General features: G+C 53.5%; 1 protein-coding gene across 1 annotated transcript in view; it reads right to left on the bottom strand.

Moving 5' to 3' along the window:
• LOC136570838 (zinc finger protein 271-like) overlaps positions 1–15,745 on the bottom strand; it is a 430,233-nt gene that overhangs the window by 250,719 nt on the left and 163,769 nt on the right. The gene's annotated exons all lie outside the window — the stretch shown is intronic.

Raw genomic sequence — 15,745 nt, 5'->3', positions numbered from 1 at the left:
CACCAAGATTCAGGCCCCCAAAATACACAAATGACCAAGATGCAGCAAAAACACCCAGCCCTCAGTTTCCCCTCTCTGGTCTCTCCACTTTGGGCTCCTGGAGGCCCCCCCTGTCTGGGTTGCTTCAGTTCAAGTTTGTATTGGTGTTCCCCTCTCTGGGCTGCTGGGGCTCCTGGCAATCCCGCAGGTTCCCCTTCTCTGGGCTCACCACTTTGGCATCACAGGCGTCCCAGGGGTCAGCACTGTCCGGGGTCCCTGTTTCAGGCTCCTGGGGTATCCATGGGTCCCCCCTGTCCATGCTCCCAACATGTCCAGGCTTCTGGAGCACCCCCAGCTCTCGTGTTGCCCATTTCTGCTCCCCCAGTGCCGGTTTCCCTGCTGCCCTGCCGGTACCGGGCGATCCCCACGTGGCTCTGGGCTGGCAGTGCAGCCCCTGGCCCGGGCAGATCATTCTGCTCTCTGACACTGTCTACCAACCCAAGAGGACAGTTATCCTGTAGGCAAGCCTTCCCACTAAAGACTGAGGCAAAGAAGGTGTTAAGCACCTCTGCCTTCTCCTCATCTGCGGTTACTAAGTCCCCTCCCACATCTAATAAAGAACAAGGGTTGGTCTTACCCTTCCTTTTGCCATTAATATATTTGTAAAAACATTTTTTATTATCCCTTACAAAATTTCCCAAGTTAAGTTCATACTGAGCTTTGGCCTCCCTAATTTCTTTCCTATGTGCCCTAGCAACCCCCTTAAATACTTGCTGAGAGACCTGACCCTCCTTCCAAAGATGATACATCCTCTTTTTATTCCTATGCTCCATCAAAACCTCCTTGCCCATCCAGGCTGGATGTTTGCCTCATCAACTCTTCTTTCAGAACACAGGGACAGTCTGTTCCTGTTCCCACAAGATCTCTGTTTTGAAGCACACCCACCCTTCCCAAACTCCTTTGTTTTTAAGGGTTGCTTCCCAAGGAACTCTCTGAATAAGTCCTAATGAAGCCAAAGTCTCCCCTCCAGAAGTCCAATGTAAGAGTCTTATTGATGTTCCTCCTGATTTCACAAATATTGGAAACTCTATAATTTCATGCTCACTATGCCCCAAGCGGCCTCCAACCACCACATCTCCCCCCAGCCCATCTCTAATCCCAAACAACAGGTCCAGCATAGTCCCTCCCCTGCTGGGCTCACTCACCAGCTGTGACAAAAAGTTGTCCTCCACACACTCTAAAAACTTGGAGGCTGCCTCTGAATTCCACTTCTCCAGAGGCTTGTTCAGCCTTCAGCTCTTCAGTTCAGGAATTCAGTGCCCCAGAGCTCATTAACATTCAGCACACCTTAACAAGCTGAGCCTCTGGGAATAATCTGATTTACATTTCCAAATCTTTCGTGGTTAATTGGACAGATTTCAGAACTGCATTCAAAGTGAATATATTATATTTACAAAGACAGTGAGGAAATATTTTTTGGTCCTGTTTAGGTTTTCCTGTAAATTCATTGATATGTACAATCTCCAATTGATACTGAATCCAAGTACCTCCTCATGCATTTGGAATAGATATGAAAATCAAGACCCTTTATGTCTGACAATCAATCAGACTCTGTCCCTACCCCCATCCCACCATTTCCCCCATCCAAGCCCTGGCACTCAGAGCAGCCTTGTGCAAATCTGAACTCCCTCCAGCCCAGGCTGGACCTGCAGGTTTCAGCTCCTTGGCTCCAGTTCCCCCTGATTTTCCTTGGAGAAGGAGCTGCCAGAGACCAGAGGGATGTTCATTTATTGTCAGCCAGCAAAGCCAAGGGAAGGCACAGCTCGGTAAAATGCAAAAGTCATTCATTTCCCTGGTCTGCCCTGCCCCTGATCCCCACAGCCTGTCCTGTTTCCTTCATCCCTGCATTGCCAGGCACTTTCTGGGACGAGGGAGCTCTGCTCTGGCTATGGAGGGAGGTCCAAGTTCCACCACTAGAGTGGGAACCACAACTCATCAGGTTTGTGTCCTTGGAGGGACCAGGAACTGGTGAGACTCAGAGGCACAGAAAGATTTCTCTTCATGGCAAATATAACAAATATAAAATGATAAAATTTAAAACCACCAAAACACTTGCCTCAGCTCCTTGTGACATCCCAGCAACATCTGACATGTCCACCACCCTCAAGGGATTGCCATACAGGAAGGATTTTAGACAAAGACATAAAAAAGGTTATAGAAAAGATAAAAATACAACTAAGATGCTGACTAAAGTGTTATTTGAACTTCTGAAAGATTGGGCAACTCCCTGAAGCTCAAGGCATGAAGCCAGCCAAGCATGGAATGACCAGAGAACAGCTGCAGAAGGAAATCTGGGGTCAAGGGGAAGGACAAAGCTGCTCTAAATGAAGAGATGTCCTTAGACATGGCCATTTAACCAGGAGAGCTGGAAACATCTGAAGGAAGAAGGGAATGAAATATTAGACTGAATGTTGGTGGCAAAGGTAGATGGGAAGATGAGTATTTCTTCTCCTGCCATCAGGAGAAGTATCCCGTAGATCCAGGAAATTCCTATACCTGGTGGGAAAACTTTGCCATTTCTTCAAAGTACTCAAATGACCTAGATAATAAAGATTTGCTTGTATATTATGAAATGTACAAGTATTAAAACCTGTGCCCCTTTCCAGGCAGACATCTGTTGTGTGCCCATGGACAGGCAGTGCCACTTGTGCCCTGAGGTGCCCAGCTGGGATTGGATCTCTCTGAGATCCCCTGAGGGACAGCAGAGCACCTTGCAAGCTGCAGGTCCCTGACAGCCCCACAGGGCCCCTGTCCCATCAACATCTGCCCTGCTCCAGTCTGAAACAGGGCCCAGCATGTGCCAGGATCATCAGAGAGCTGAGGTGTGTGCTGGAATTCAATGCCCTCTCCATCCCGCAGCAGCCCTGCATTTCCCTCCTGCAGCCTTGGTCTCCAGCCCAGCCATGGAGGCTCTTTGGGCTCTGGAGTGTTGCTGCAGCCCCCAAGGGCAGCTGAGCTCTGCCTTTGGCACAGTCAGGCCTGGCCAGCGCAGGCCATGCTCAGCAATTCCCTGTCTGTGCCTGGCCTTGCTGTCAGCCCCGGCAGCGGCTGCGTGGCCCCTTTGTGGCCCTGTGCTGGCCCAGCCATGGTGGCCCAGCCCCTGTGCAGGCCCAGCCCAGGCCGGGAGCATTGCGGCTGGGAGCGGCCCCTGTGCCATGGTGCCCACAGCAGCCTTGGGGCTCTGTGCCCCATGGCCTCCCTGCTGGGCAGCCTCTGCCAGCTCCTGCAGAGCACGTGGCACCTGTGGGACTGCACAGACAGCCCTGCCCCGGGCTCTGCCAGCCTCTGGGCCAGCAGAGAGGCAGCCAGGGATGGCCATGGCCAGGAACAGGACCTGAGCCCCGCAGGAGGATGGAGCTGGGCCACAGCCAAACTCAGCCCAGGGCACACCTGGGTTCAGTAGCCAGGGCTGCCAATGCATGGGCACAGAGGCTGGCGCATGTCCTGGGACCCCTCCCTGCTCTGTCCGTGCCACCAAGGGCACAGAGCAGCCTCCTCTCTGGGCCACTTGCCTGTTTGCAATGCCTTGCACAGGCGCTGTCCCTGCCCCACAAGGCCTGGCCTGAGTCCTGCCCCTGCACGCTCAGCCAGGCTGAGATGGACACTGACGGTTTCTGGGCCAGGCTCTCTGAGCCCAGCCCAGCTCCCTGCAAGCTCTGCCAGCTGCCCTGAGCTCTGGGCAGCACCAATGGCCTCTCTGAGCCCAGCCCAGCCCAGCCGGCTCTGGCCCCACAGCTCTGCTCAGGCCAGGCTGCTCTGGGCACTGGCCCCACAGCCTCAGCCCCTGGCAAGGGCACAGCAGCAGCTGCAGCTGCCACAGGACTCAGCCCCAGCCATGGGGGAAGGTGCCTGGCCAAGGCCAAAGGAGGCTCCCTGGCTTCCCTGCTCCCCTCGGGCTGAGGTGCTGAGAGCTCTGCAGCCCCTGCTGCCATCCCATCTGCCCAGGGCAGAACAAGAGCCCTGGCCTTGGGGCCCTCAAGAGCTACTCCTGCTCCAGACCCAGGGCCCATGCCAAAGCTGGGGCAGCCACAAAGCTGTGCCCATTTCTGTTCATTGCTGCTCTCATGGGGATGGATCCTCAGCCACTTGGAGGGTGCTGATGAATTTTCCTACTCCAGGGGCCTCTTTCTTCTTGAGCTCTTCAGTTCAGGAATTAAGTGAGAAAAGCTCATAAACACTTGTTCAAAACACCCAAAACAAGAAAAGCCCATGGGAATAATCAAAGTTTTCAATTCTCCTGTGGTTAATTAGATTTCAGAAGTATATTCATAAGTGAATATACCATATTGAAAACAAAGCAGAGAGAACTGTTTTGTCCTGATTTATTTTCTTCTTTATAGATTGATATCAGCAATCCCCAGTTGATATTGATCCCCAGCACCTCTTAATGTACTTTGAACAGATATGAAAATCAAGACCCTTTGTGGCTGACAATCAATCACACTTTGTTCCTACCCCCACCCCACCATTTCCCTCATCCAACCCCTGGCACTCAGAGCAGCTGAGGAATGGAGTCACATCCAGGGGTGTCCCCAGGGCTCAGGATTGGGGCCAGGTCAGTGAAATCTCTTTATTGCTGATCTGGATGAGGCCATCAAGGGCACCCTCAGTCAGTTCCCAGGTGAGCCCAAGCTGGGTGGGAGTGTGGCTGTGCTGGAGGGCAGGAAGCTCTGCAGAGGGATCTGGCCAGGCTGGAGCCATCCATGGGCCCAGGACAATGGGATGAGGTTCACCAAGGCCAAGGGCCGGGTCCTGCCCTGGGCTCACAATCACCCCGAATCCCTGGCTGTGCCCTGCACCTGATCCCCACAGCCTGTCCTGTTTCCTTCATCCCTGCATTGCCAGGGACTTTCTGGGACAAGGGAGCTCTGCTCTGGGGATGGAGGGAGGTCCAAGTGCCACCATTGGAGTGGGAACCACAACTCATCAGGTTTGTGTCCATTGGGGGTCAGGAACTGGTGGGACTCAGAGGCACAGAAAGTTTCTCTTCACGGCCAGCAGGCCATAGTTGAACAGGACACAATTTAATAACAATCACGCTCCTCCCTGAGCTATGTGCAATGTCCCAGTAGCGTCTGATGAGTGCACCATCCACAGGTGATTTCCATACTAAAATTAATTTTAGACAAACGTGGTAATAGATATAAACACAATTAAGTTCTTGTATCAGGATGCTCGTCCTGGTGTGGGGGCAAAACAGCTCAAACAATTCCTGATTTGCAAAGCTGCCAGTGGTGGATGGAGAAGGGAGGTCAGGCTGCTCTTGGTGTTGAGGAAATGCTGAAAGCAGCCTGACTCATTTCATCTCCTCATGCCCTGGCTGATCTCCCCTCTTTCCCCTCCCACCCATTGGCTTTTGTCTCCCACCAGCCCCCCTGTGAAGAGCCTGGCTCTGTGTTCTCCATCCCCTCCTCGCTGGCACTGCCAGGCTGGGATGAGGAGCCCCTCAGCCTTCCCTGCTCCAGGCTGGACAAGCCCAGCTCCCTCAGCCTCTGCTCACAGCCCAAGGGCTCCAGCCCCACCTTGGAGGCCCTTCCCAGGCCCTGCTCCAGCTGCCAGACATCTTTCCTGCCCTGGGCAACCCAACCCAGGCCACAGTGACCTGGATAATCCCCGTCCTTGATGTCCTGGTCACACAGCCCTGGCCCCTTGGCCCCTGTCGGGCTCTGGGGTGGATCCTGTGGAACATCCTTTGGTGGAGGCTGTGGCTCCAGGTGGGCCGGGGGGATCCCGGGGGACAGGGACCCTGCTGGGCATGGACAGCATTGGACTTGTTGGGAGAAACGGTGAGGGGGAGCTGGGGCAGAGTGAGCAACCCAGTGACCTGACACAGCCCTGCTGGGATGTCACACAGCCCCTCTGGGATGTCACAGCCTCCTCTGTGATGTCACAGCCCATTCTCTAATGTCACACAGCCCCTCTGGGATGTCACAGACCATTCTCTGATGTCACACAGCTGCTCTCTGATGTCACACCAGAGTCTGTGATGTCATAGTCTGCCCTGTGATGTCAGACCTCTGCCCTGTGATGTCACAGCCTGATCTGTGATGTCACAGATGCAGTCTATGATGCCACAGCTGCTCGATGACCTCACATGATCCACTCTGTGATGTCACAGCCCACTCTGTGACCTCATGTTACCAGATGATAAATTGCCTCCACCAGCTGAGCTGACACCTGGAGCTTGTTCTCCACAACCCCAGGCCTGTGGAGACCACTCAATGCCCATTGTGTGAGAAGGAGAACTGGAAGTTCAGCAGCCTCAGTGTCCTGCCAGCTCAGCCAGGCCCACGGGAACATTGGGCTCCACGAGCACCAGGGACCAGCAGAGAGACGCCCAGGACAGAAGAACACATGGGTTAAGAGGAGGGGAAATATGTTAATGATTTTGGGGAAATGATTACCACATGTGTGAAAAAGAATAGAAAATCACCAAATTTGCAGATGACACCAAGCTGGATGTGAGTGTGGATCTGCTGGAGGGTAGGAGGGCTCTGTACAGGGCCCTGGACAGGCTGGATCCAGGGCGCAAATCCAACAAGGTGAGGTTGAACAAGTCCAAGTGCCGGCTCCTGCACTTTGGCCACAACAACCCCTGCAGCTCTACAGGCTGGGGACAGAGGGGCTGGAGAGCAGCCAGGCAGAAAGGGACCTGCAGGGACACATGGAGAGCAGGCTGGACATGAGCCAGCAGTGTGCCCAGGTGGCCAAGAAGGCCAATGGCTTCTGGCCTGGCTCAGGAATGGTGTGGCCAGCAGGAGCAGGGCAGGGATTGTTCCCCTGTGCTCAGCACTGCTTGGGCAGCACCTCGAGTGCTATTTGCAGTTCTGGGCCCCCAATTTAGGAAGGACATGGAGGGGCTGGAACGTGTCCAGAGAAGGGCAACAAGGCTGGGGAGGGGTCTGGAACACAAGAGCTTTGAGGAGCAGCTGAAGGAGCTGGGGTTGTTTATCCTGGAGAAGAGGAGGCCCAGGGGAGACAAGGCCGTGTCAGGGCACAGGTTGGACTTGATGATCTCCATGGCCTGTTCCAGCCTTGCTGATTCTGGGATTCTCTGAAAGAACCCTTGGAGCAGCTGCAGGATGAGCCCTGGGCCTCCTCTTGAGGAGCTCCAGCAGCCCAGGTCCCTCAGCTTCTCCTGGCAGCCCCAGAGCCCATCCTGTCAGTCGTGCAGAGCCTGTGCAGCTCCTCCTCACTGCCCAGAACAGGGAGCCCCAGAGGCAGACATAGCAGCCCAGATGTGCCCCCCTGGCCTGGGGTGCCTCTGGCAAGGGAGCAGCAGCAGGCACTGCAGGAGCCTGCAGACAATTCCTGCAGCACTTGTAGGATGATCCTGCTGCCCAAGGGACGTTCCCATGGGGCCAAGTCAGGAACTGCAATGGGCAGTGGGGCCAGAGAGGAAAGGGCAACCAGGGATGAGCTGTTTGCAGGGGAGGGAACGGGGGTGGGCAATGGGAGGAAATTTGCACAAGGAAAGACTAAAGAAAGCAAAGGTGAAGCAAAGGAAATGCTCAGGGCAGTTTGGGGGTGGCTGCCAGGCAGCCCTGGCTCTGAGCAACAGTGTCTGCAGTGGCACAGGAAACTCCCAGCTGATGGGAACAAACTTTCTGGCTGACTGCAGAGGCCAGGACAAAGCTGAGTGGTTTCCCTGCTGTCCCCCAGCCCTTGCTGGCCCCAGGGCTGATGGCATTTGTGCTCCCTCAGGTTCATGTCCCCACAGCAACAGCATGGGGGTGCTCCCCCTGCTGTGGGCAATGCAAACAGGGGCTGCTGAGCCAGTGCTGCCGTGTCTGTGCCTGCAAGGATGGGGCACCTGTGTGAGCTGGGGGAGAGGCCAGGGCTGCAGAGGGGGGATGTTGTTGGCAGCTGCATGAGGACGCTCTGGGACGCTGCCCTGGGCTGTGCAGCGCACTGGGGATGGATCAGCCCCTGCTCTGCTGCTCCTTCTCGTTTGCCCCAGGGCCCTTGCAGGGCCCCAGCTGTTGCTGCCCTCAGCTGCCATGGCAATCCTCAGGACAAAGCAGTGCCAGGGCTGTTCCAGGTACAATTGGAGTGACACTCGTTGGTGCCACCAGGTGCCACGGCAACCAATGCCTGGAGCTGTTGTGATGGTTGGTGGCCATGGAAAGCTGCCCTGGGCCCCTTGCTCAGGGCTGCTGTCAGTGCCCAGAGCCAGAGGGGATCCCTTGCTGGGGGCTGTGCCATGGCCACCTGCCCTGTGCCGCGCTGGCCGCTCAGGCACCAGGAACCAGCAGCCAAGGGCACTGCCAGGGCCAAAGGCCAGGTCAGCCAGACAGAAAGGGGCAGGGCTGGGCACTGTTTCCATGGCAACCGGCACTGGGGGGGACACCTGGGTCACCTGGCCTGGCAGTTGCCATGGAAAGCCCTGGCAGGCACTGAGGGCACAGCCCCTGGCACTGAGACACTGCTGGGCCGGGTGCTGAGCACAGGGCTGAGCACGCAGAGATGGTTTTGTTCTTGCTGAGCTGCAGCACAGCCAAGGCCTGTCCTGCCCCTCGTCCAGCCACGCTGGGGAGGGGCTGGGGCTGCGGGGGAGCTTGGCAGGGACACAGCCAGGACAGGTGACCCCAACTGACCCCGGGCATAGCCCAGAGCACAGGACATCATGCTCAGGGTATGAAGGGGGGAAACAAGGAGGAAGGGGGGAATTTTGGAGCGAGGGCTTTTGCCTTCCCAGGTAACGCTTAGGCAAGAGGGGGCCCTGTTTCACCAGTGGGCAGGGTCACTACCAAAGACACAGACACCAACTTAAGGAATTGTGTCATTTATAGCATGCACAGCTGCAAAGAATTACATAAGGATAAGCTCAGCAAAGCACATCATCATTAGCAAAGAATTACAAAAGAAGCTCAGCAATCCATCCAGTCATGACTACCAAAGATTGCCTGCAGTGATTAAAGAAAGATCCATCAGCAGTTCCCCTCAGATTTTACCATCACCCAGACCCACACATCAGCTGGGGAAGCCAAGGACTGCAGAGCCACTCCCAGACACTGGGAATTCCTGCAGGTGCCTCCACCTCTGCAGGCAAGGAGGCTCCAAGCCCACTGGGAGAGGACACAGCTTTTCCACTGTTAAACAAACAAGCTGACATCACTGCTCCTGTGGCAACATCTGGTTTCATTCTCCTCATTGGTTCCTCCCAAAGCCTGGCCAGGGCTCAAGGAGGAACCAAGGGAGTTGACTTTGATCCTTCAGCCCCAAACAAGGCCAGATGGGGCCGGGTCTGGTTTCTCAATACAGAAAGATAAATCCATGTTTTATCAAGGAACACATGCACTGATAATGTTGTTAATAATGCTTCCTTAAGGAGTGAATACAAATAGAACATTTGGTTGGAAGGTTCATCTAGAGGTGAACTTTGCCTCAGGGCCTGTTCAGGCCTTGGGACTTTGACCAGTCCTGGGACCTACAATGAGCTACAACCTTCCTAACCATTCTTTCAATAACACAGTTTAGATTGAGATATTAGGCATAAAGGCATCTCCTCTTGTGCTTCAATTAAGTGCTGTTTAATTGCATTACTCTGAGCTATTCACCTTCCTTTTAAAACATGCCTAAATAGTTGCTGGTATTCTCTGTTATTTATCAAATGCCTCTCTGTTCTAGAGACTGCCTCTTTTAAGACAAGTCTCAATACTCCACTTCCCAGCACAAAGCATCACAACAACTCTAACATGGAATGTCAGAGTGCACCAAGTGCACACGCTGCAATGATGACAGGCACTGCCACCAATGCATGTCACAGCAGCCTCCACTTTGGCAGCCATGAAGCCAATCCCAGCAAGAAGAATTTTCTTCTTTCTGCCACTCTTCTACTGCTCTTTGTGTCAAGGTGATTGCTGACTGTTGGCCTTCAAACCCATCGCTGAGAGCAGTGCAACATTCCTGTCCCATGAGAGCCCAGGCTCCTCCTTGGCCAGCAGGCAGATCATCCAAGGCCATGGGGTTCTGTGGAGTCCCCAGTTGTGTTTGTTGGAGCTCACAGGATGTGCTATTGGACATTTTAACAGCATCATTTGCTACTTCATCTAATCATCCATTCAGCTTATTCATGTCAACTCCACACGATGGGGCAGCACGCATGGGCCACAGGGTGAACCAGAATCTTTTGCTTGCTGAAAGCCAAGGCATTCCTTGGGGGGAAAATGTTCTCTGGGCCCCAACTCTTCCTTGTGGTTGATCCTGAAGGACCCAAAATGGTGGCCCTGCAGGCAAGAGTGGTGTGACACTGACACCGAGCAGCTCCAGCAGCCCAAGTTCTACTGACATTGGCAGTGATGCAAAAGCACAGAAATCCTCTCACACTGTGGCCTCTGGAACTAGAACAGGCTTTGGTTTCTCCTGAAGGCAAATCTTAGGGAATCCTGTCCAAGTGATCATTGTATTCCTGTGTTCTCTTTAACTGTCCCTTCCATGACAGTGACGAGTCAGAGCCCATGGACAGAGTTCTGGCCACCCCACAGGGTGGGCCCTCCAAGGGAGCCCCATTCCTGCCAACTCCAGCTGAGAACACACCCAGCAATTGGTGACATGCAGCACTTTGCCTACCCTGATCTTTACATTTTCATAACTCATCATTACATTTTGATGACTAACCCCTTGGTGAAACACTAGAGGTTTTTGTGGCAGACAAAGATTCTGGCTGACTATCAAGGACACCTTACAGACATCAGTAGTACTTTAGTGACACCGTTCTTCATTCTTTTTTCTCAATCTCATTCACATTAGGAACAAGAATTCTGTGGTCCATGGAGCTGGCACCTTTTTAATTCCAGAATAATGCCCCCAGGCCCTTTGCTGTTCAGCTTTACCATGTTGTCTGTGGCTAACAAGGCTTGGGGGGGCCCTTTCCCCTCTGGCTGGAAGGGGCCGGGTCCCAGTCCCTGAGGGGCACCCAGGCTCCTGGATGCAATTCCTGTGCAAGTCCCTCAGTGTCACAGCAGCCTTCACATGGAGCCCTGTGGATCAGAGCATTTCCCAAAGGGGCCCTTGGGGCAAACAGGCAGATCTGGTCTGGCAGCATGTGTAAAACAATATCCTGTCAGATCTACTTGTTCTCACACACAATCCTTGGCTGCAGGGACACATTCCCATTGTTCATGCCCAGGTTTCAGGACTCAGAGTTGTCTTTCCTAGGAGCTGCTCCTTCAGCTGCCTCGGGAGGGCCTTTTGGCCTCCGGACCCACACTTTGGCTCCATTATTAGGGCTGCTGGATCCAAACCCTTTATCTCCACAAACGGTGGTGACTGGAGCTGGATCTCCTTTTTTCACAATCGTTCTTAAAATTGCAATATTGATAATTGTGCTACCCTGTCATGGGGTTGAATAATCCAATCTTGTTCACTATTGTTTAACAGAATTACTGTAATTTCTCCTGGATATTCTGCATCAATTCCTCCTGCCATGACAGGAACACTTTGCAAGGCCAAGCTCCAAGGGAGCAGTTACCAAAGCAAAGTGTCCTGGAGGAATCTGAATTCCTGTTTCAGTATTGATAGCTCTCATTTGCTTTGAATTTATCCTAATTAATTCCAATGCATGAAGGCCCAGCCCTGCAGCCTCTGGGCTGGCCCTGCCAGGGGCCATCACAGCCAGAACAATTTCCCAGGCAGCCCAAGTCTCACTGCCCATGGTTGGATTTGCAAACTGGGGGCAGCCGTGCACAGCCAGGGGGTTTCCATTTCCCCCGTGGGCCATTGTTGAGGGCATGGGGCACATCTGGGAGATGGGTTCTCCATGGGCAAAGGTTCCCATCTCCTCATTTTTCCAACTGCTCTTTTAACAACCCCTTCACCCATGCAACTGATCCTGCAGCTTGTGGATAGTCTGGTACATGAAAAACCCTGCAGGCTTAATCACTGTATTTTTCACAGGAACAGACAAAGCACTCTGCATCACAGTATCAGCACACCCTGTAAAAATCGCCAATTTCCTCCCTTCCTCCTTTTTTCATTGTATACAATCTCACAAAGTTGACCACTGACATTAGGGTCCTGGCCAATCCTGTTCTGTAGGGTATTTAGTGTTACATCCCTGAGCAGCCAAAGCTACCAAATTAGTAATGTCAGCACTATTTCACATTATTCCTATTTTTCATGTAGATATTGATATAGACATATCAATATATAGATACATATTAAAAGATATAAATACATATATAAATATATATATTAATGTCTTATACTATAAATAGGTATATAATGATACAATATATCAATATTTCACTTGCACAAATGCATCTGAGCTCAAGAAAAAAACCTTCTTCTCTTGCTCCACGTGGGAGCATTCCAACAATAATTGTTCCTTCTGAAGGTGCTGTTTCCTATGTACTCTCAACAAATTCACCTTTGTCTGCCCAAACCCACAAGGTCTTTTCCTTTTCCATATGCAACTTTTGGATGCATTTGAAGACATCCAGGGCTGCAGCTTCTTTTACCCGACTGCCCCACTGCTCCCACGGGGCTCCGACCTCAGCCCACTCCAGAGCCAGGGAACTCCAGGGAAGGGCTTCCCATCTGGGAATTTCTGATGGCACTGATTCCTCACATTGACATTGAACAAGTGACATTTTGCTGGGATCTGGCCAGACTGTGCCAGTTTGGTTTCACCAGTGGGCAAAGTCAGCACCAAAGACAGATTCCAACTGAAGGAATCAGTGTCATTTCCTGCAGTTCACAGCAGCAAAGAATCACAAAAGGAGCAGCTCAGCAATGCACCCAATCATCCCCACCAAAGATTGCCTGCAGTGACTAAGAAAGATCCAGCAGCATTTACCCTCAGCCTTTACCATGCCCCAGATGCACACAGCAGCTGGGGAAGCTGTCACAGCCAAGGGCTGCAGAGCCACTCCTGGGCACTGGCAATTCCTGCAGGGGCCTCCAGCCCCAGCTGAGGCTCCAACCCTGCTGGGAGAGGGCCCAGCTCTGACAGTGCTGAATGAACAAACTGACAGCACTGCTAGTGTGGCAACATCTGGTTTCATCCTCCTCTTGGGCCCCTCCCAAAGCCTGGCCAGGGCTCAAGGAGGAACCAAGGGAGCTGACTTTGACCATACAGCCCCAAACAAGGCCAGATGTCAGATTTCATGACCTTGTCTGGCTTCTAAATACAGAAAGCTCAATACATGGTTCACTAAGGAGTGGCTGCATCTATCACAGTGCTAATGACCATGCATATTTCATTAGGGAGCAGATACAAAGATAACCTTTGCTTGGAAGGTTCATCCAGAGGCCACCTTTGGCTCAGGGCCTGCTGTCCAGGCCTCACTCAGGGCTGCTGTCCAGGCCTTGGCACTTCAGGGACGTGCTTTAGTGCTGGGCTTGGCACTGCTGGGTGAGTGGCTGCACTGGGTGAGCTCAGAGGGCTTTTCCAACAGAAAGGATTCTGTGATTCCATGATTCTATCCACTGCATTCAGCTGGGGCTATTTTAGCAGCATTACTTTGCTCCAAAAGTCTCCTCTTGCCCAGCTCCTGTGGCCTGAGGCTTCAGCTCCTTCAGCTCCTGGTGCTGAGCTGCTCATGCTGAACGAGACGACTCGGAGAGAAGAACACAGTCCATCCAATTCCTTCTGGGACACGCAGAGGGGAGGCTGTGCAAACAGGAGCATTGTTTGCTGTGGCCTCCTCTCTGCCCTTCACGCCTTTCAGCGCTTTGAACCAGCCAAGAGCTTTCTCCAAGAGTGCAATGGAGCAGCTGTTCCTGCTCCCGGGCCTGGCTCTTCCCAGTCTCCGCCCTTGCCTGGTTCTGTCCCTCTTGCTGTGCCCTCTGTTCCCCCAGGGCTGGCTGGCTGCTGCCCAGGACTGTGGCACTGGCCCAGATCCAGTGCTCCAGAGCCTCCTTGCTGTGCCCTTGGAGCTGCCTGGGCACAGCAGCCTTTTCCATCTGCAAGCTCCCCATGGACAGGGAGTGCCCAGCTCCGTTCCTTGCACAGCCTCCAGGAGCCCAGGGCTGCCATCTCAAGTCCCTGCTGGCACTGGGGGATCCCAGGTGCCTCAGGCTGCTGTGACACCACTGCACACAGGAGGGAACAGGGGCAGGGGCTGTGCTGAAAGTCAGCTCCATCTGCTGCTGCTGCTGTGGGGTCATTTGTGCAGCCCTGGCCCAGAGTCAGGGATCAGATGCTGCCAGTCTCTTCCAGCCCTGGCTGCTCAGAGTTTGGGCCTCGGAGCCTCAGGTGGCCAAAGGCAGCTGCTGCTGGTTCCTCCGTGTGCCCGTGTTCAGCAGTGCTGCTCCATCAGTCTGTGCCCAGCAACGGGGAAAAGCCTCAGCCCTGCAGGGCCAGGAGCTGCCGGGCTCTGCCTGAGCAGCTCAGCCAGCAGGAAGGGAGCTGCTCCACACGGGAACCAGGAGCAAAGGATATTCCTTTTGTAGGACATGTTTTCTGTTAAAAAAAAAAAAAAAAGACAAAGAAATTAATAAAAACACAGAAGAGAATGTGAAAGATAAAAACAAAACCCAAGTGTGTAAAGAAAAATAGTGCATAACTTTGGATTAAGAGGTAACTGATCTTTCTTAAAAAGAGAACTCAGGTATTTATTTTGTAAATGTGGTAATGGCATGGATCCATCTTACTGGCCTCAGTAACCTTTTTAAAAAAGATTTTCGGGTTTGTTTCCAATACTGCAATTTTGAATTGTGGTGAAATTGGTGTGAAAGAAGAAGAAATTGCTTTGTGCCCTGCCAGCTCCAAGCAGGATTGGGAATCTAAACTCTGTCAAAGCCCAAATCCTTGAGAAGATGACCTTCCTTCTCAGCCTGGGAATGATCTGCACATTCCCTTTGAAACTGCCAGGGATTTCTTAGAGTCACAAAGTCCCACTGACAGCTTTTTGCTCTGGTTTGGCAGTGCAGAAGGGCAATTCTCCATCCATCAGCTCCAGACTGCACTGCCTCAGGAGCACGGCCCACTCGCCAGCTTTGGCCCACTCGTGGCACTTCTAGAGGAGGAAGAAAGTGCAATTGCACAATTCCAGCCAATCAAGAAGGAAGAATGGCACAGACAAACACCCTGTGCAGATCCAGGCGTTCAGCTGGGACTGTGGAGAGTTTGGGTCCTTGCCAGTTGGATGTGTGTCCCCAGCTGCAATCTCTGGGCCTGCAGCAGAGTCTCACTCACCTGCCAAAGCAGAAAGCTCAGGCGCTGTGCTCGCAACGGGCTCGTCTGATGCAAAGCTGTCAGAGCAATGTGAGGGCAGAGCCAGCCCAGCTGGGCCCAGGGCTGAGTCCAGCAGAGCCCTGGCAGAGCCCAGAGCAGCCTCAGCACCCGCAGAGCCCGGCTGCAAGGAGAGAAAGCAGAAACCGCCCGTCAGCTGAGGGCTCCTGTCCCCTTGTGCCAAGGCCCGCGGTGCCCAGGCCATGCTGGCTGTGCCCAGAGCTGTGCCCAGAGCTGCCCATCCCTGCTGCCTTTGGCAGCAGAGCAGGAGGACAGGACATGTGCCCAGCCTGCAGCCAGCCAGGGCACATCCAGCCCTCAGCAGCTGCCCAGAGCAGGATGCTCCTGTGCTCGCTGCCATCTCCCAAAAGCTCTGATCCCACCCTGCCAAGCACACAGGGACCCACTTCACGCCACCCACGGCTGGAAGAAAAGCTGCTCCCAAACCATGTCCACAGCCTTCTCCGCGAGCACGGCCCATCCACACCACAGCTGCTCCCAAGCACTTCCCCATCCACACTGGACCAC

Source organism: Molothrus aeneus, unplaced genomic scaffold, assembly GCF_037042795.1.
Source record: "Molothrus aeneus isolate 106 unplaced genomic scaffold, BPBGC_Maene_1.0 scaffold_40, whole genome shotgun sequence".
NCBI classification, from domain to species: Eukaryota; Metazoa; Chordata; class Aves; order Passeriformes; family Icteridae; genus Molothrus; species Molothrus aeneus.
Note: the sequence above shows the minus strand (reverse complement) of the source record. Positions and strands in the feature narration are given on the sequence as shown.